This window comes from Pristiophorus japonicus, chromosome 11 (genome assembly GCF_044704955.1).
Source record: "Pristiophorus japonicus isolate sPriJap1 chromosome 11, sPriJap1.hap1, whole genome shotgun sequence".
NCBI classification, from domain to species: Eukaryota; Metazoa; Chordata; class Chondrichthyes; family Pristiophoridae; genus Pristiophorus; species Pristiophorus japonicus.
The window spans coordinates 178,597,891-178,618,862 of record NC_091987.1 but is presented as its reverse complement, the minus strand read 5'-3'; the positions used below and the strand labels follow the sequence as shown (position 1 = coordinate 178,618,862).

Here is a 20,972-nt window from a genome sequence, read left to right as displayed (position 1 = left end):
AGTGTCAACCTAGATTTTTTTTTTAAGTTCCTGGAGTGGAACTTGAACCCACAAGCTTCTGACTCAGAGGCAAGTGTGCTGCCCACTGAGCCACAGCATGTTACTGAGCTTTGTTTTTTTAATCTCTCCTTTGGATCGGCCTCCATTTTTTCTTCCTCTTGTGACGCACCTTGGCATAGATTTTCAAACTTGTGGGTCTGTGACAAGTTTCTCGTTGGGGGGTGGGGGGACGTGACAGAGGATACCCCTTTAAATGTCAAGATTACCGATGCATCGTACCGAAACATCGTTGACCAAAGCGCTCATGCCACGTCAGCACTCCTAGTGCCTGGATGCCATATAACTGGTGCAGGCGTGACACTTGACGTTCAATGTAAAGTTGAAGATGTTGATCTAGAGGAGGAACAAGTAGGGCTGGGCAAGAGAAAACTCAGAAACACAATCCTTCCTATTTGCGAATCTCAGCTGGTTCTGACGAAAATCCTCGATCGCAGTGTGTTGCTTCTGAGAAAGAGAAATACAGAGAAAAAGGGAGAATAACAGAAAGAATATGCAAAGAAGAAAAATAAGGAGTAAGTAACAGAAATGCAGAAGGACTGGGAATAAAGGAACAGATAAAAATAAATAAAGACCATTATTTATATAGCGCCTTTCACAACCTCAGGACCTCCCAAAGCGCTTTACAGCCAAGGAAGTACTTTGGAAGTGTAGTCACTGTTGCAATATAGGAAAGGTGAAGTGAGAAAACAGTAATAGAAATAGAGAGGGAGTGAGATTGACAGAAATGGAGACAGAAACTTAGGGTGTGTGAGCTTGCCATAAACGAGGAGACAGAAACACAGAAAGAATAAAAGAAAGAAAAAAATCACAGACACACAGAAATTACAGAGCAGATCTTCCAGGGGCCCTCTAATCTCTTACTATGGTCATATGTACCATGCACCTTCAAGCCAGACACAGGAGTGCAGCAGAGATTGAATCTACCCCGACCCTCAAATATTTACTGTTCAGAAAGCATAACACACTGCACAAACAATGCCAATCTTTTATTTATTTATTTTTATCTGTTTCCTTTATTCCCTCTCCTGTGTTTCTGTTACTTTCTCCTTCTTTCTGATACTCTCCCTTTTTCTCTGCATTTTTCTTTTTCAATTAATCCCTTTAAGGGATCATAGCCAATAGAGGGAGTGAGCAGAATAGGTTGGAGCAGCTGGAGGCAGCAACAGAAGGGGGAGAGGAGCAGAGTCCTCAGCGTGCATGTGTCAATGGTCAGTATGCGTTGTTGACATCTGTCCTGAGGGTGTAGGGCCTGAGCTGGAATGGACCCAGGAATGCCAAATGTGGTGTTGATTGCTGAGCCTCCGACCTCACATCCTCTCCATCACAAAGACCACTTACTTCTACCACTGTGACATCGCCCGTCTCCACCCTGTCTCAGCCCATCTCCGGCCAAAACCCTCAATCATGCTTTGTCATCTCCATGACGATGCCAATGCTCTCCTGGCTGGCATCCCATCCTCCACCCTCTATAAGTTCAGCTTATCCAAAACACTGTTGCTCGATGTCCTATCTTGCACCAAGTTCCACTCACCAATCACTCCTGTCACGTATGACCGACATTGTTTTCCAGTTCCCCATGTCTCCAATTTAAAATTCTAATCACCCTCCATGGCTCAGCCCTCCCTATCTCTGTAACCTTCTCCAGCGCTAAACCCTCCGAGAACACTGAATTCCTCCAACTCTGGCTCCTTATGTACCCGCGCTCACTTCACCACCATTGCTGGCCGTGCCTTCCATTGTCTAGGCCCTAAGCTCTAGAATTCCCTCCCTAAAGCCCTCTGCTTCTCCAAGTCCCTCTCCTCTTTTCAGACCCTCATTAAGACCCAACTCTTTGTCTAAACTTTGAGTCACCTCTCTTCATATCTCCTCCTTTAGCTCTGTGTCAATTTTTTGTCTGATTAAGCTTTTGTGAAGCGCCTTGAGACATTTTTCTATGTTAAAGTTAGCATTATATAAAATGAAAGTTGTTGTTGATGAGTGGAAATAACTTTATCTCGGCATTATACATGGGCACAATATCATATACACAAGTACACAACTTATTGACACTATCGCGAGTGGCGTAGTGGTGCGGACATGATGGGCCGAAATGGCCTCCTTCCGTGCTGTAAACTTCTATGATTCTATGAAATTGCACCCATGAGCTCTGGTTATACCACAAATGAAGTAACTAAAATTAGACACCAGTATTAAACCCGAATTGTGTGTGGCTTGTGGCCCAGTTCTGATGACATTACTGTGAGCCATTTTATCTCACGACGTTGCCACCTTTCCATCAAACTGTAAAATGATTCACGTAGGTGATGTCATCATATGTGACATTAATGGCACTACTGGCAGTTCTTATTAACCCTTAAATTGCTGAAACTCACAGGAAGGTGAGGGTCTATGACCTGGCCCCTCCCAATCTCTGTAATCTCCTTCAGCCCTACAACCCCCCGAGATATCTGCGTTCCGCCAATTCTTATGCATCCCTAATTTTGATCGCTTCACCGTTGGCGGCCGTGCCTTCTGCTGCCTGGGCCCTAAGCTCTGGAAATCCCTCCCTAAACCTCTCCACCTCTCTACCTCTCATTCTTTCTTTAAGACGCTCCTTAAAACCTTTGAACAAGTCTGCCCTAATATCTCATGTGGCTCATGGCCAAATCTTGTGTGATAACGTTCCTATAAATCGCCTTAGGATGTAATACCACATTAAAGACGCTAAACAAATGCAAGTTGTTATTGTTGTCAGAGAACTGAAGGAAGCTGTGCTTGTACAATAAAGTATAATTTTGAACCATTTTCGCTCCGACCCGATAATATATTGCGAAACACTTTTGTTAATAGAAGGCCTGACTGACCATTCTTCCTTCCTACGGCTGGTCACTGTTAATTGGAGAGGGGGGAGGGGAAAGGAACAAACCTTACAGGCCCAAGTATGTTTTCCGGAGAACAATTCCAAGAGGCACATTATTTCGAAGGGAACTGCCCCAATTGTAAAGTAATGAAGTGATGTACAGGCTGAAATTTACTGGACTGGGGTTGAACCACCAGCTTTATTTCTGATATATTTTCCACAGTTTAATTCAGGCCTTCAGCTAGCCAGCTAAAGGCAACTTGCATGAGTTACATTGAAAAGAATTAGTCAGGCTCTGTCTTACTAAGATCAAAGCCTGAGGTCTGTGCGCATTCCCCTGGTAACTGAGTTATCAAATAAAAAGGAAGAAAGCAAACTGCAGCTAGTCCTGCCTGCTGCTCATTCTGTCTCCTGCTATTGCCCCTGAGGAAGGGAGGCAGACTCGATGCCTGCTCGCAGGCTTCAGCGAGAGATGCCCTTTTACACATAGAGCTCCTATAGTGCGGATTGTGTGAGAGCCATGCCAGTGCCTTGGCTCCTTGCATTCACTCTGCAATAACTACAACCTCATCCCCACTGTAGAATAGTTCCCCCACAAAAAAAAAACTGTGCACAAGTCACTCTCCCACAATCCAAATGAGAGAAGTGCCAAATTTAACTTCAGTGAGAGCGGCTCGGAGGGTGTGGCAAGTGAGTCCTGTGATTTTTGTTCCCTCAAAGCAGCTGGCCATAAGAATCACCATTTGCAGTCCCTTGGAATCGAGGAAGACTTGCTTCCACTCTTAAAATGAGTCCTTAGGTGGCTGAACAGTCCAATACGAGAACCACAGTCCCTGTCACAGGTGGGACAGAGAGTCGTTGAGGGAAAGGGTGGGTGGGACAGGTTTGTGGCAAGGTCTTTTCGCTGCCTGCGCTTGATTTCTCAGCGCCCTCCCGGATGCACTTGCTCCACTTAGGGCAGTCTTTGGCCAGGGACTACCAGGTGTCAGTGGGGATGTTGCACTTTATCAGGGAGGCTTTGAGGGTGTCCTTGTAACGTTTCCTCTGCCCACCTTTGGCTCGTATGCATGAAGGAGTTCTGAGTAGAGCTTTTGCTTTGGGAGTCTCGTGTCTGGCATGCGAACAATATGGCCTGCCCAGTGGCCATAAGAATGTGTCACTTACAGCTTACACAAGGGGTTACGGCTTACGCAAGAGGTTAGAGTCGACATAGGATACGGCCCTTATAGAAGGTTACGCCCTACACAGGCAGTTATTACCTATGCAGGAGTTTATGTCCCATCTTCAGAGCCTGCAATCCTCTGAGAACAAACATTTCATCTGGCGCTAAAGAGCAAAGATGCCATATGTTGTTTACTGTTGCAAAGAGAACACAAGAGGCTCGGGTTAACCTCTGTCTCATTGCCAGCTCCTGTTTGGTGTATTCATGAAATACCTCAAAATATATAAATATACATATATATAGTATTCAGAGGCAGCTGCCGAATCTTGCTCTTTGCGAGTTCCCCACCATCTTTGGTGAAAGAATGTAACCTGTTCCTCTGCGGTTCACCGTCTGAGAGAAAGCAGAGCTCTCCGCATATCCATAGGATTGTAATCAATCTTACTCCTCATGCTCAGAGCATCCTGCGAGTGCCAAGATTAGGAGGATTAAGAGGAAAAACGCCCTGAAAATATCTGGTTAAAAACCGGCTCTACACATCCCGACTCCAGCTTAAGACTTTCTTTTAACCCCTTTCTTTTTCCCTGTAACTTTGGTGGCTCTGTATTTCTCATCATCTGTCTTTATAAACCACACATAATATCTGAGAGTGCTTCACACATTGCTAGTGATTAAAATCTGTTAGCTCATTTCCTTAGACCCGTAGGATTCTCTTCCCAGCCCCTAAACTGATTGCTTTGCTCCTTGAAGCAGTCAGACAGGGAGGAGGAGTGTACAGAGCCACAGAGCCTGCGGGAGGATTCTGTTCCTCTCCCTAGTGAGCAGGGACTGTAGTGCCCAGCATGGTGCTTTCTGTCCGCCCTAGACGGAGGGCAATCACGCTGACAGAGCCAACTAAAGACTCAGCTGGGGCCTTGGAAACACTCCACAATGCCATTTACTACGCTTTTGGATTAGACCTACTACCTAGGCCTCAGTAATGACTACCTGCAGTCCCTGCTGCTAAACCGATGACCAATGATTACTGGGTCTTAAAGCAACCACTCCACATTCCTGCGAATGCCTTTCCCTCATGCTGCTGTCATCTGAATGGGCTTTACTAAAAGCTCAGCAGACAGCCAATTAAAACAGGCTCACACCCAATAAAACCACCTTCCATTTTCATCAAACTAGGCAAAAAAAGCATTTAATCCACAACTGATGTGGCTGCAGGCACATTCTTAGAAATTCTTTTATATTTCTAAAAAAAAATGTGTCATCCAAAACAACAGAATGTTGAGGCAAAGGTTTGTTTGCTCGAGTTTGTTTGTGCAACTTGTTTAATTTCAGTACACGGGGCTGGAGGAAAATAAATGTTCTCAGTCGTATCTACCACACATGCCATATTTACCGCACACCTAACCCATGCCCTCACTCATTGGCTACTGATCAGGGTTCAGAGTGCAGTGTTTGCGAAAGGCAGAATCTCCTGCACGCATTTCATTGCAAAGCAAGAGGTTAAGCTCTTGTCTCTTTGCTTTCTTCTGTTTGGTGTATTCATGAAATACCTCTCTCTCTATATATATATATATAGTGTAAAGCAATTCAGCAGCTCGTTTTACATCTCTCCCCATTATTATTTCCATTGAAGCCAGCTGGAAGTAAGAATTGCATGTTAAACAGGCTGCCAATTTGCTGTCAACTGTGTTACACTATCGCAAAGGTTGTATATCTACCTCACGGTGTGTTATACAGGCAGCATAGTGAATGGGGTATGTGTGGGGGGGAACAGGGGCAAGGCCGTGAGCAAGAGGGGGAGGACGGATGGGTAATTGGTGCAGAGCAGTAGGACACGGGGCCAGGAGTGGACAGAGTGTGTGAATGGAGTGAGTGGACAGAGTGAGTGGACGCAGTGAGTCGACAGAGTGAGTGGATGCAGTGAGTAGACAGAATGAGTGGACAGAGTGAGTGGATGGAGTGGGTGGACGGAGTGAGTGGACAGAGTGAGTGGACGCAGTGAGTGGACGGAGTGAGTGGACGGAGTGAGTGGATGGAGTGAGTGGATGCAGTGAGTGGATGGAGTGAGTGGACGGAGTGAGTGGACACAGTGAGTAGATGGAGTGAGTGGACAGAATGAGTGGACAGAGTAAGTGGATGGAGTGAGTGGAGAGAGTGAGTGGATGGAGTGAGTGGACAGAGTGAATGGACACAGTGAGTGGATGGAGTGAGTGGACACAATGAGTGGATGGAGTGAGTGGATGGAGTGAGTGGACAGAGTGAGTGGACAGAGTGAGTGGATGGAGTGAGTGGATGGAGTGTGTGGATGGAGTGAGTGGACAGAGTGAGTGGACAGAGTAAGTGGATGGAGTGATTGGAGAGAGTGAGTGGATGGAGTGAGTGGACAGAGTGAATGGACAGAGTGAATGGACACAATGAGTGGATGGAGTGAGTGGACAGAGTGAGTGGACATAGTGAGTGGATGGAGTGAGTGGACACAGTGAGTGGATGGAGTGAGTGGATGGAGTGAGTGGACGGAGTGAGTGGATGGAGTGAGTGGACACAGTGAGTGGACAGAGTGAGTGGATGGAGTGAGTGGATGGAGTGAGTGGATAGAGTGAGTGGATTGAGTGAGTGGACAGAGTGAGTGGATGGAGTGAGTGGACACAGTGAGTGGACAGAGTGAGTGGACTGAGTGAGTGGATGGAGTGAGTGGACACAGTAAGTGGACAGAGTGAGTGGACAGAGTGAGTGGACTGAGTGAGTGGATGGAGTGAGTGGATGAAGTGAGTGGACACAGTGAGTGGACAGAGTGAGTGGATGGAGTGAGTGAATGGAGTGAGTGGACACAGTGAGTGGACACAGTGAATGGATGGAGTGAGTGGATGGAGTGAGTGGACACAGTGAGTGGATGGAGTGAGTGGATGGAGTGAGTGGACACAGTGAGTGGACACAGTGAGTGGATGTTGTGAGTGGACAGAGTGAGTGGATAGAGTGAGTGGACAGAGAGTGGACGGGGTGAGTGGTCACAGTGAGTGGACAGAGTGAGTGGATTGAGTGAGTGGACGGAGTGAATGGATGAAGTGAGTGGATGGAGTGAGTGGACACAGTGAGTGGACAGAGTGGGTGGACAGAGTGAGTGGACACTGTGAGTGGATGGAGTGAGTGGACAGAGTGAGTGGACAGAATGAGTGGACACAGTGAGTGGACAGAGTGAGTGGATGGCGTGAGTGGATGGTGTGAGTGGACAGAATGAGTGGACACAGTGAGTGGACGGAGTGAGTGCACGGAGTGAGTGGAGTGAGTGGAACAAGTGAGTGGACGCAGTCAGTGGACAGAGTGAGTGGATGGCGTGAGTGGATGGTGTGAGTGGACAGAATGAGTGGACACAGTGAGTGGACGGAGTGAGTGGAGTGAGTGGAGTGAGTGGAATAAGTGAGTGGACGCAGTCAGTGGACAGAGTGAGTGGACACAGTGAGTGGACACAGTGAGTGGACAGTGAGTGGACAGTGAGTGGACACAGTGATTCGGCATGGGCCCTTGGGTCATCGACCTGAAACGTTAACTCTGTTTCCTCTCCACAGCTGCTGCCTGACCCGCTGAGATTTCCAGCATTCTCTGTTTTTATTCCAGATTCTAACATCTGCGGTATTTCTCTTTTGTCATTTAATCACTCCTGCCTTCCATCCTATCTCTCATCTGAAAGACGGCACCTCCGACAGTGCAGCACTCCCACAGCGCTGCACTGAAGTATCAGCCTAGATTATGTGCTCAAGTCTCTGGTGTGGGCCTTGAACCCACAATCTTCTGACTCAGAGGTGAGAGAGTTACCCACTGAGCTTAGGATGGCATCGTGACGAGGAATAGCTGATCCATTGACCAGGATCAATTGGCGGTCTGTGCAGAGTTGGCTGATTTTCCCGGGTACCTGTAATGTATTTGCTTCATGGGTTCTTTGTTTAAGAATTCAGAGCCACACATTGCTATTAAGATCTAGTTGGTTTATTAACAAAAGGTTTAACAATCACACGACACATTACCAGTTCATCCAGTGGGCTCACAACCACCTGCCCCATCGTGGATCCCCCGAACTCAACTAGCTGGCGTTTATTGAGTCTTGTGAGCATCACATTACTGGCTGAGCCACTCCCAACTCAGTAGCTCCATAACTATTTTAAGTTGAAACTATAAATCAAGTGCCCCCTTATTAAAGGGGCACTAAAACCGACAAATTAAACTTTTAACATTAAATGGATCAAATTAGAATTTGGTTGCCGGGGGTGATGATGCACTCTGGCGCCCACACCTCGTGGAAGGCCGCGAGCGTACCAGTGGACATCGCGTGCTCCATCTCCAGGGACACCCTGGCTCGAACATAACCGCGGAAGGGAGGCAGGCAGTTGGGTTGAACGACCCCCTCGACCGCCCGCTGCCTGGACCTGTTAATGGCCACCTTGGCCGTGCCCAGGAGCAGTCCTATGAGGAGGCCTTCTGACCTATCCGCTCCCCTCCGCATCGGGTGCCCAAAGACCAGAAGCGTGGGACTGAAGTGCAACCAGAATTTGAGGAGCAGCCCCTTCAAATATTGGAACTCAACAGCTCCACAAACCTGTGGGCACACCCACTGGTTCATACATTACAGATACCAGTTGGTGGTGTGGCAACTGGCTTCACTGCTACAGTTTAAGAAGGGGGCGATCATCAGCCAGAACGCCCACTCCTGATCAGTCTGAAGATGTGGCTGTGAAGAGCAGATTTACTGATGTTGAGCGAGGAGAAGATCAGGCTCGGCTGCAATGCCCCCCATGGTAGAACAGCCGATGGACACTCACCGTCCATGCTCACACTTGGGAGACTAGCTGGGACCCAAGGGCATGGTGGCATCATCATGCAACAACAACAACATACCAGGGCACTTCATAGAGGAGAGAGAAGACAACTAGCAGTGATAAAGAAAGACTTGCATTTATATAGCAACTTTCACGATCACCAGATGTCTCAAAGCGCTTTACAGCCAATGAAATACTTTTGGAATGTAGTCACTGTTGGAATGTGGGAAACTCGGCAGCCAACTTGCACACAGCAAGCTCCCACAAGCAGCAATGTGATAATGACTAGATAATCTGTTTTTTTCGTTATGTTGATTGAGGGATAAATATTGACCAGGACACCGGGGATAACTTCCCTGTTCTTCTGTGAATTTGTGCCATGGGATCTTTTATGTCTCTTGAGAGGGCAGACGGGGCCTCGGTTTAACATCTCATCCAAAAGACAGTTTCTCCAACAGTGCTGTGGTCCCTCAGCACTGCACTGGGAGTGTCAGCCTGGATTTTATTTGTGCTCAAGTGGATCTTGAACTCACAACCTTCTGATGCAGAGGCAAGAGTGCTACCCACTGAGCCACAGCGATGGAAGAATTGATAGTCAGAGAGATAGTAACCCTGGAAAAAAATAATTGGGAAATTACATTTTTCTTTCTCATTTTCTTTGAACACTTTTGATTGCTAGTTATAAAAATATTAGCGATGGGGTGGGAAATGGCTGTTTGACTGACAGTCAAGAAGCATCCAATCGGGTGGATGAGAGTCTGCTCCCCTTTCCAATCGGAGTGAGGAGGCGGAGCTCTGCGGTGACGGACATGTCGGGTGACCAATGGCGGGAGCATGGGTTGTAGTGATTGGAGGCTGGAGGTCATGTGATGGAACTTCCTGGATTATGTCCAACCAGAGTTGATAACCTAGGGTGCAGGGTCTTGGCGGATTCTGCCCATCACTCACCACCAGGAGGCATCCAAGAAATGTTTGCCCCCCACTCTTGTATGGAAGCATCTGGTCGCTTCAGAGTCCCCCTTTACGCCCAGTCTAAAAGGGGCCGGGTGGTGGGGTATATTTAAAGGAACAAAATGCTGCGTGCTGACACAAAACAGGAAACGCACGTGTAGTGGGCTCACCCTGCGCGCACAGATTATACTTTGCCGTCTGGCTTTGCGCTTACGGAGCAGCCATGGTGAAACCAGACCAGCCGTGTTCGAGAGCAAATCTGGGTGGCCACCCTATGACCTTTGCTCTCTGACCTCCCGCCATAACGGCAGCAGGGGGTGGGGAAGCGCCGCCGTTAAACTGCAGCCCGCCCCTCGGGTGTTGGCGCCCGGATGCGCTGCAATCACCTCGGTGCAATCGGACCTGTTCCTGGGCGCGCGGGGAGGAAATCCCCCCAGCATACTGACAAACATCTTGCAGCACCTCTGAATATTCAGTGCGGTTTTGCTGAAACCCCTACGAATAACAAATAGGGAACACTCATTTATCCGACGATGTCTTCAGACGGAATTTAAGCAGGCAAGGCCCGAACTGAGCCCTGGCTGTAACACTTAAGGGGCAGATTCCATTTTCAAACTGGTCCCGATACCTGGCTGAAACACAGCGAGACAAACAAGGGGATTCTTTATCAGGCCCTGGCCAGCTCAGTAAATAGTTTGGCTTCAGAGAAATGGAATCAATTCCCGGACCCAGGCTGTTCCCAGTGCTCAGCAGTGCGGAGAGAGCTAGGCTCCTGTTCACACAGTCCTGGGCGACACATCTCCCATAGGTCACCATGCCAATTGGACACACACTACATTCACTGCATAATGAACATCAGAATATTGACTGCTGCAGCACTAGACGTGTCTGCGGGCATGGCCCTGCTGACAATAGAGGGGGCTGACTGACACTGTATTAGAGATGACACGAGAGAAAATAGCCACAGTACTATCTCAGAACAGGCGCACAAGAGAACAATGACAGGCGCATTTGTGTGAGAGATTTGTATCATGTTTCCAGGCTCTGCATAAACTGAGCAGCAACTTCGGAGACCTCAGACGCTCTTGTACCTAACGGGGCCCCCCCCTCACAGAAAGTAAACAGCTTAAAAACTGTTTCTATGGCAACAGGAAGTGCCAGGAATCTGCACAACATGGCACTCTGTTGTCATAGAAAGGGCTTTATGCATCACTGTCCGGACAAGGAGGTGCTTACGCTGTGAGTGATTATGGAAACAGCTTGTTTTTTTAAAAAAGGATTTTGCGTTAATGTATTTTGTAAGAACTGAGTGGAATAAACCAGGATCATCATCGCCTCATGCCTCACATATCAGTGGCGGCAGTGTAAGGGGTAGAGGGGTAATATTCTGTACTGTACACAGTGAGTGTTATCAGGGTAAATGGGTAATATACTCCTCCAGTACTGTACATGGAGTGTTATCAGGGTAAATGGGTAATATACTCCTCCAGTACTGTACATGGAGTGTTATCAGGGCAAATGGGTAATATACCCCTCCAGTATTGTACATGGAATGTTATCAGGGGTAAATGGGTACTATACTCCTCCAGTACTGTACACAGCGAGTGTTATCAGGGGTAAAGGGGTAATATATGCCTTGTTATGTATTGCACACAGTGTGTAGCGTTATCAAGACTAAAAGAGCAGGGTTAATATACACACTTAAAAATGGTCTATATCAACGTTTCCCCTGCAGACACAGCCTGTCTCGCGTGACCTGGGAGAACTCCCTCTGCTGAATTTTATTGTCATTAAACTGTGTTCGCCAGCAGAGCAGCTCCACTGACCCACTATGCATCAGAGCATGCTGGGACGGACACATGGCTGTGCTGCAGGCAGTGACCACAATGAGTCCAGTCACTAAATCAACATCCAACGGTGTGTGCAGTAGTTTTACAGCATTGCCAGAAACACTGCAAGATGGCAGCTTCGTAGAATGCACTGTGGGAAGGAGCAGGGCATCCTGTGCTGATCATTCATGGGGCAGGCTGGGACAATCATACTAATAAATGGCTAAGTGTTGGCCTCTGGGGAGCATTAATCTGAGTTAGCTGCAAGATGGCAGCATGAGCTGTTGGTGGTGACACATTTGACCTCAGTTTCCTATGAGACGTAAAACCGAGGCCCCATCTGCTCGCTCAGGTGGACGTAAAAGATCCCATGGCACTATTTCGAAGAAGAGCAGCGGAGTTATTGCCACTGTCCTGGCCAATATTAGGCCTCAATCAACATAACAAAAACAGATTATCTGGTCATTATCACATTGCTGTTTGTGGGAGCTTGCTTTGCGCAAATTGGCTGCCATGTTTCCTACATTATAATAGTGACTACACTTCAAAAAGTACTTCATTGGCTATAAAGCGCTTTGAGGTGTTCAGTGGTTGTGAAAGGCGCGATATAAATCCACATCTTTCCTTTTTCTTTTAATGTGTACTTGGCAACATGCGAGGTTGCATCGTTAGCCTTGGTGTCACTGTTAACTTGTAGGGTGGCAGTGTTGTACTCTGAGATGGTGCTGTTTGCCTCTGGGTAGCAGCCAGCCTTATTCAGACACTTTATGAGCTCACACCTGACGGTCTTGAGCCACCTGTGGAGGCTGATGTTCACTCTGTCAATCTTCAGATGACTTGTTTCAACTTTAATGGGTTTTCTCCTGTCTGAACGCTGCTTTCCGAGAGGCAGTTAACAGCCATCAGCGTGAAGCCAAACATTCCCTTTGAAGACACAGAGGCATTCTTACAGACTGACAGTTTCTGCATTTGCTTCAGGGGATTGAAGCCTGGAGTCCTGGGGCCCAGAGTTCCATCACATGGAGACAAGCTGAGGCCAGCCCAGAGTGAAAGATTATTACTTCTGTCTCCTCACTGACCTCAAACCCAGCCTCTCACTCGACTATTAACTCAATCGGAAAAATATACACACTAAGAGCAGCTCAGGGACTTGAGTTTGGATAGTTCTGGAAAATCAAAAGACTCGGGTGATTGGAAGTAAATGAGCCCCGCCCCCACTCCCTCCCCACCCCTCCCTCCAGGAATACCAGGACAGATACAGTGAGTTCACGACAGACACAGTGAGTTCAGGACAGAAACACTGAGTTCAGGATAGATACAGTGAGTTCAGAACAGACACAGTGAGTTCAGAACAGACACAGTGAGTTCAGGACAGACACAGTAAGTTGAGGATAGAAACAGTGAGTTCAGGACAGACACAGTGAGTTCAGGACAGATACACTGAGTTCAGGATAGAAACAGTGAGTTCAGGACAGACACAGTGAGTTCAGGACAGACACACTGAGTTCAAGATAGAAACAGTGAGTTCAGGATACAAACACTGAGTTCAGGACAGGAACACTCAGTTCAGGACAAACACAGTGAGTTCAGGATAGACACAGTGAGTTCAGAATAGAAACAGTGAGTTCAGGACAGACACAGTGAGTTCAGGACAGACACACTGAGTTCAGGATAGAAACACTGATGTTCAGGACAGAAACACTGAGTTCAGGATAGAAACACTGAGTTCAGGACAGAAACTTGAGTTCAGGATAGACACAGCGAGTTCAGGACAGAAACAGTGAGTTCAGGATAGAAACACTGAGTTCAGGATAGACACAGTGAGTTCAGGACAGACACAGTGAGTTCAGGATAGAAACACTGAGTTCAGGACAGACACACTGAGTTCAGGATAGAAACACTGAGTTCAGGACAGACACAGTGAGTTCAGGACAGACACACTGAGTTCAGGACAGACACGGTGAGTTCAGGATAGAAACAGTGAGTTCAGGATAGACACAGAGCGTTCAGGACAGACACAGAGCGTTCAGGACAGAAACACTGAGTTCAGGACAAACACAGTGAATTCAGGATAGACACAGTGAGTTCAGGATAGAAACAGTGAGTTCAGGACAGACACACTGAGTTCAGGATAGAAACACTGAGTTCAGGACAGACACAGTGAGTTCAGGATAGAAACAGTGAGTCCAGGAGATAAGCACTGAGTTCAGGATAGACACAGTGAGTTCAGGACAGACACAATGAGTTCAGGACAGAAACAGTGAGTTCAGGACAGAAACAGTGAGTTCAGGATAGACACAGTGAGTTCAGGACAGAAACAGTGAGTTCAGGATAGAAACACTGAGTTCAGGATAGACACAGTGAGTTCAGGACAGACACAATGAGTTCAGGACAGAAACAGTGAGTTCAGGATAGAAACACTGAGTCCAGGACAGACACACGGAGTTCAGGACAGACACGGTGAGTTCAGGACAGACACACTGAGTTCAGGACAGACACACTGAGTTCAGGACAGACACACTGAGTTCAGGACAGACGCACTGAGTTAAGGATAGACACAGTGAGTCCAGGACAGACACACGGAGTTCAGGACAGACACGGTGAGTTCAGGACAGACACACTGAGTTCAGGACAGACACACTGAGTTCAGGATAGAAACACTGAGTTCAGGACAGACACACTGAGTTCAGGATAGACACAGTGAGTCCAGGACAGACACACTGAGTTCAGGACAGACACGGTGAGTTCAGGATAGACACAGTGAGTTCAGGATAGACACAGAGCGTTCAGGACAGACACATTGAGTTCAGGATAGAAACAGTGAGTTCAGGATAGACACAGAGCGTTCAGGACAGACACAGAGCGTTCAGGACAGAAACACTGAGTTCAGGACAAACACAGTGAGTTCAGGATAGACACAGTGAGTTCAGGATAGAAACAGTGAGTTCAGGACAGACACACTGAGTTCAGGACAGAAACACTGAGTTCAGGACAGAAACACTGAGTTCAGGACAGAAACACTGAGATCAGGACAGACACAGTGAGTCCAGGACAGACACACTGAGTTCAGGATAGAAACACTGAGTTCAGGACAGAAACACTGAGTTCAGGACAGACACAGTGAGTTCAGGACAGACACACTGACTTCAGGACAGACACAGTGAGTCCAGGACAGACACACTGAGTTCAGGATAGAAACACTGAGTTCAGGACAGAAACAGTGAGTTCAGGATAGAAACACTGAGTTCAGGACAGACACACTGAGTTCAGGATAAAAACACTGAGTTCAGGACAGACACAGTGAGTTCAGGATAGAAACAGTGAGTCCAGGAGATAAGCACTGAGTTCAGGATAGACACAGTGAGTTCAGGACAGACACAATGAGTTCAAGACAGAAACAGTGAGTTCAGGACAGAAACAGTGAGTTCAGGATAGACACAGTGAGTTCAGGACAGAAACAGTGAGTTCAGGATAGACACACTGAGTTCAGGACAGACACACTGAGTTCAGGACAGACGTACTGAGTTCACGATAGAAACACTGAGTTCAGGATAGAAACAGTGAGTCCAGGACAGACACACGGAGTTCAGGACAGACACGGTGAGTTCAGGACAGACACACTGAGTTCAGGACAGACGTACTGAGTTCACGATAGAAACACTGAGTTCAGGACAGACACAGTGAGTTCAGGACAGACACAGTGAGTTCAGGACAGACACACTGAGTTCAGGACAGACACGGTGAGTTCAGGATAGACACAGTGAGTTCAGGATAGACACAGAGCGTTCAGGACAGACACAGTGAGTTCAGGACAGACATACTGAGTTCAGGACAGACACACTGAGTTCAGGACAGACACAGTGAGTTCAGGATAGAAACAGTGAGTTCAGGACAGACACACTGAGTTCAGGACTGACACACTGAGTTCAGGATAGAAACAGTGAGTTCAGGACAGACACAGTGAGTTAAGGATAGAAACACTGAGTTCAGGATAGACACAGTGAGTTCAGGACAGACACAGTGAGTTCAGGACAGAAACAGTGAGTTCAGGACAGAAACAGTGAGTTCAGGATAGACACAGTGAGTTCAGGATAGACACAGTGAGTTCAGGATAGACACAGTGAGTTCAGAACAGACACACTGAGTTCAGGACAGGCACAGTGAGTTCAGGACAGACACACTGAGTTCAGGACAGAAACACTGAGTTCAGGATAGACACAGTGAGTCCAGGACAGACACAGGGAGTTCAGGACAGACACGGTGAGTTCAGGACAGACACACTGAGTTCAGGACAGAAACTTGAGTTCAGGATAGACACAGCGAGTTCAGGACAGAAACAGTGAGTTCAGGATAGAAACACTGAGTTCAGGATAGACACAGTGAGTTCAGGACAGACACAGTGAGTTCAGGATAGACACAGAGCGTTCAGGACAGAAACACTGAGTTCAGGACAAACACAGTGAGTTCAGAATAGAAACAGTGAGTTTAGGACAGACACAGTGAGTTCAGGATTCACAGAGCGTTCAGGACAGACACACTGAGTTCAGGATAGACACAGTGAGTTCAGAATAGAAACAGTGAGTTCAGGACAGACACAGTGAGTTCAGGACAGAAACACTGAGTTCAGGACAGAAACACTGAGTTCAGGATAGAAACACTGAGTTCAGGATAGACACACTGAGTCCAGGACAGACACACTGAGTTCACGATGGAAACACTGAGTTCAGGACAGACACACTGAGTCCAGGACAGACACTCTGAGTTCAGGATAGAAACACTGAGTTCAGGACAGAAACAGTGAGTTCAGGATAGAAACACTGAGTTCAGGATAGACACAGTGAGTTCAGGATAGAAACACTGAGTTCAGGATAGACACAGTGAGTTCAGGACAGACACATTGAGTTCAGGACAGAAACAGTGAGTTCAGGACAGAAACTTGAGTTCAGGATAGACACAGCGAGTTCAGGACAGAAACAGTGAGTTCAGGATAGAAACAGTGAGTTCAGGATAGACACAGTGAGTTCAGGACAGACACAGTGAGTTCAGGATAGAAACACTGAGTTCAGGACAGACACACTGAGTTCAGGATAGACACAGTGAGTCCAGGACAGACACAGGGAGTTCAAGACAGACACGGTGAGTTCAGGACAGACACACTGAGTTCAGGACAGAAACACTGAGTTCAGGATAAAAACACTGAGTTCAGTATAGACACAGTGAGTTCAGGACAGACACATTGAGTTCAGGACAGAAACAGTGAGTTCAGGACAGAAACTTGAGTTCAGGATAGACACAGCGAGTTCAGGACAGAAACAGTGAGTTCAGGATAGAAACACTGAGTTCAGGATAGACACAGTGAGTTCAGGACAGACACAGTGAGTTCAGGATAGACACAGAGCGTTCAGGACAGAAACACTGAGTTCAGGACAAACACAGTGAGTTCAGGATAGACACAGTGAGTTCAGGATAGAAACAGTGAGTTCAGGACAGACACAGTGAGTTCAGGACAGAAACACTGAGTTCAGGACAGAAACACTGAGTTCAGGATAGAAACACTGAGTTCAGGATAGACACACTGAGTCCAGGAAAGTATCACTGAGTTCAGGATAGAAACACTGAGTTCAGGACAGACACAGTGAGTCCAGGACAGACACACTGAGTTCAGGATAGAAACACTGAGTTCAGGACAGAAACACTGAGTTCAGGATAGAAACACTGAGTTCAGGACAGATACAGTGAGTCCAGGACAGACACACTGAGTTCAGGATAGAAACACTGAGTTCAGGACAGACACAGTGAGTTCAGGATAGAAACACTGAGTTCAGGACAGACACAGTGAGTCCAGGAGATAAGCACTGAGTTCAGGATAGAAACTGTGAGTTCAGGACAGACACAGTGAGTTTAGGATAGAAACAGTGAGTTCAGGACAGAAACAGTGAGTCCAGGAGATAAGCACTGAGTTCAGGATAGACACAGTGAGTTCAGGACAGACACAGTGAGTTCAGGACAGAAACAATGAGTTCAGGACAGAAACAGTGAGTTCAGGATAGAAACACTGAGTTCAGGATAGACACAGTGAGTTCAGGACAGACACAGTGAGTTCAGGATAGAAACACTGAGTTCAGGACAGACACACTGAGTTCAGGACAGACACACTGAGTTCAGGATAGACACAGAGCATTCAGGATAGAAACACTGAGTTCAGGACAGACACAGTGAGTTCAGGATAGACACAGAGCGTTCAGGACAGAAACACTGAGTTCAGGACAAACACAGTGAGTTCAGGATAGACACAGTGAGTTCAGGATAGAAACAGTGAGTTCAGGACAGACACAGTGAGTTCAGGACAGAAACACTGAGTTCAGGACAGAAACACTGAGTTCAGGATAGAAACACTGAGTTCAGGATAGACACACTGAGTCCAGGAAAGTATCACTGAGTTCAGGATAGAAACACTGAGTTCAGGACAGACACAGTGAGTCCAGGACAGACACACTGAGTTCAGGATAGAAACACTGAGTTCAGGACAGAAACACTGAGTTCAGGATAGAAACACTGAGTTCAGGACAGACACAGTGAGTTCAGGACAGACACACTGAGTTCAGGACAGACACAGTGAGTCCAGGACAGACACAGTGAGTCCAGGACAGACACACTGAGTTCAGGATAGAAACACTGAGTTCAGGACAGACACAGTGAGTTCAGGATAGAAACACTGAGTTCAGGACAGACACAGTGAGTCCAGGAGATAAGCACTGAGTTCAGGATAGAAACTGTGAGTTCAGGACAGACACAGTGAGTTTAGGATAGAAACAGTGAGTTCAGGACAGAAACAGTGAGTCCAGGAGATAAGCACTGAGTTCAGGATAGACACAGTGAGTTCAGGACAGACACAGTGAGTTCAGGACAGAAACAATGAGTTCAGGACAGAAACAGTGAGTTCAGGATAGAAACACTGAGTTCAGGATAGACACAGTGAGTTCAGGACAGACACAGTGAGTTCAGGATAGAAACACTGAGTTCAGGACAGACACACTGAGTTCAGGATAGACACAGAGCATTCAGGATAGAAACACTGAGTTCAGGACAGATACAGTGAGTTCAGGACAGACACACTGAGTTCAGGACAGACACGGTGAGTTCAGGATAGACACAGTGAGTTCAGGATAGACACAGTGAGTTCAGGACAGACACAGTGAGTTCAAACAGACACACTGAGTTCAGGACAGACACAGTGAGTTCAGGATAGAAACAGTGAGTTCAGGACAGACACACTGAGTTCAGGACAGACACACTGAGTTCAGGACAGAAACAGTGAGTTCAGGACAGACACAGTGAGTTCAGGATAGAAACACTGAGTTCAGGATAGACACAGTGAGTTCAGGACAGACACAGTGAGTTCAGGACAGAAACAGTGAGTTCAGGACAGAAACAGTGAGTTCAGGATAGACACAGTGAGTTCAGGATAGACACAGTGAGTTCAGGACAGACACAGTGAGTTCAGAACAGACACAGTGAGTTCAGAACAGACACACTGAGTTCAGGACAGAAACACTGAGTTCAGGACAGAAACACTGAGTTCAGGATAGAAACACTGAGTTCAGGACAGACACAGTGAGTTCAGGACAGACACACTGAGTTCAGGACAGACACCGTGAGTCCAGGACAGACACACTGAGTTCAGGATAGACACAGTGAGTCCAGGAGATAAGCACTGAGTTCAGGACAGACACAGTGAGTTCAGGACAGACACAGTGAGTTCAGGATAGAAACAGTGAGTTCAGGACAGAAACAGTGAGTCCAGGAGATAAGCACTGAGTTCAGGATAGACACAGTGAGTTCAGGACAGACACAGTGAGTTCAGGACAGAAACAATGAGTTCAGGACAGAAACAGTGAGTTCAGGATAGAAACACTGAGTTCAGGATAGACACAGTGAGTTCAGGACAGACACAGTGAGTTCAGGATAGAAACACTGAGTTCAGGACAGACACACTGAGTTCAGGACAGACACACTGAGTTCAGGATAGACACAGAGCATTCAGGATAGAAACACTGAGTTCAGGACAGACACACTGAGTTCAGGATAGACACAGAGCGTTCAGGACAGAAACACTGAGTTCAGGACAAACACAGTGAGTTCAGGATAGACACAGTGAGTTCAGGATAGAAACAGTGAGTTCAGGACAGACACAGTGAGTTCAGGACAGAAACACTGAGTTCAGGACAGAAACACTGAGTTCAGGATAGAAACACTGAGTTCAGGATAGACACACTGAGTCCAGGAAAGTATCACTGAGTTCAGGATAGAAACACTGAGTTCAGGACAGACACAGTGAGTCCAGGACAGACACACTGAGTTCAGGATAGAAACACTGAGTTCAGGACAGAAACACTGAGTTCAGGATAGAAACACTGAGTTCAGGACAGACACAGTGAGTTCAGGACAGACACACTGAGTTCAGGACAGACACAGTGAGTCCAGGACAGACACAGTGAGTCCAGGACAGACACACTGAGTTCAGGATAGAAACACTGAGTTCAGGACAGACACAGTGAGTTCAGGATAGAAACACTGAGTTCAGGACAGACACAGTGAGTCCAGGAGATAAGCACTGAGTTCAGGATAGAAACTGTGAGTTCAGGACAGACACAGTGAGTTTAGGATAGAAACAGTGAGTTCAGGACAGAAACAGTGAGTCCAGGAGATAAGCACTGAGTTCAGGATAGACACAGTGAGTTCAGGACAGACACAGTGAGTTCAGGACAGAAACAATGAGTTCAGGACAGAAACAGTGAGTTCAGGATAGAAACACTGAGTTCAGGATAGACACAGTGAGTTCAGGACAGACACAGTGAGTTCAGGATAGAAACACTGAGTTCAGGACAGACACACTGAGTTCAGGATAGACACAGAGCATTCAGGATAGAAACACTGAGTTCAGGACAGATACAGTGAGTTCAGGACAGACACACTGAGTTCAGGACAGACACGGTGAGTTCAGGATAGACACAGTGAGTTCAGGATAGACACAGTGAGTTCAGGACAGACACAGTGAGTTCAAACAGACACACTGAGTTCAGGACAGACACAGTGAGTTCAGGATAGAAACAGTGAGTTCAGGACAGACACACTGAGTTCAGGACAGACACACTGAGTTCAGGACAGAAACAGTGAGTTCAGGACAGACACAGTGAGTTCAGGATAGAAACACTGAGTTCAGGATAGACACAGTGAGTTCAGGACAGACACAGTGAGTTCAGGACAGAAACAGTGAGTTCAGGACAGAAACAGTGAGTTCAGGATAGACACAGTGAGTTCAGGAT

At 47.1% G+C, this 20,972-nt stretch overlaps 1 protein-coding gene across 1 annotated transcript in view; it reads right to left on the bottom strand.

Moving 5' to 3' along the window:
- cdon (cell adhesion associated, oncogene regulated) overlaps positions 1-20,972 on the bottom strand; it is a 200,475-nt gene that overhangs the window by 110,845 nt on the left and 68,658 nt on the right. The gene's annotated exons all lie outside the window — the stretch shown is intronic.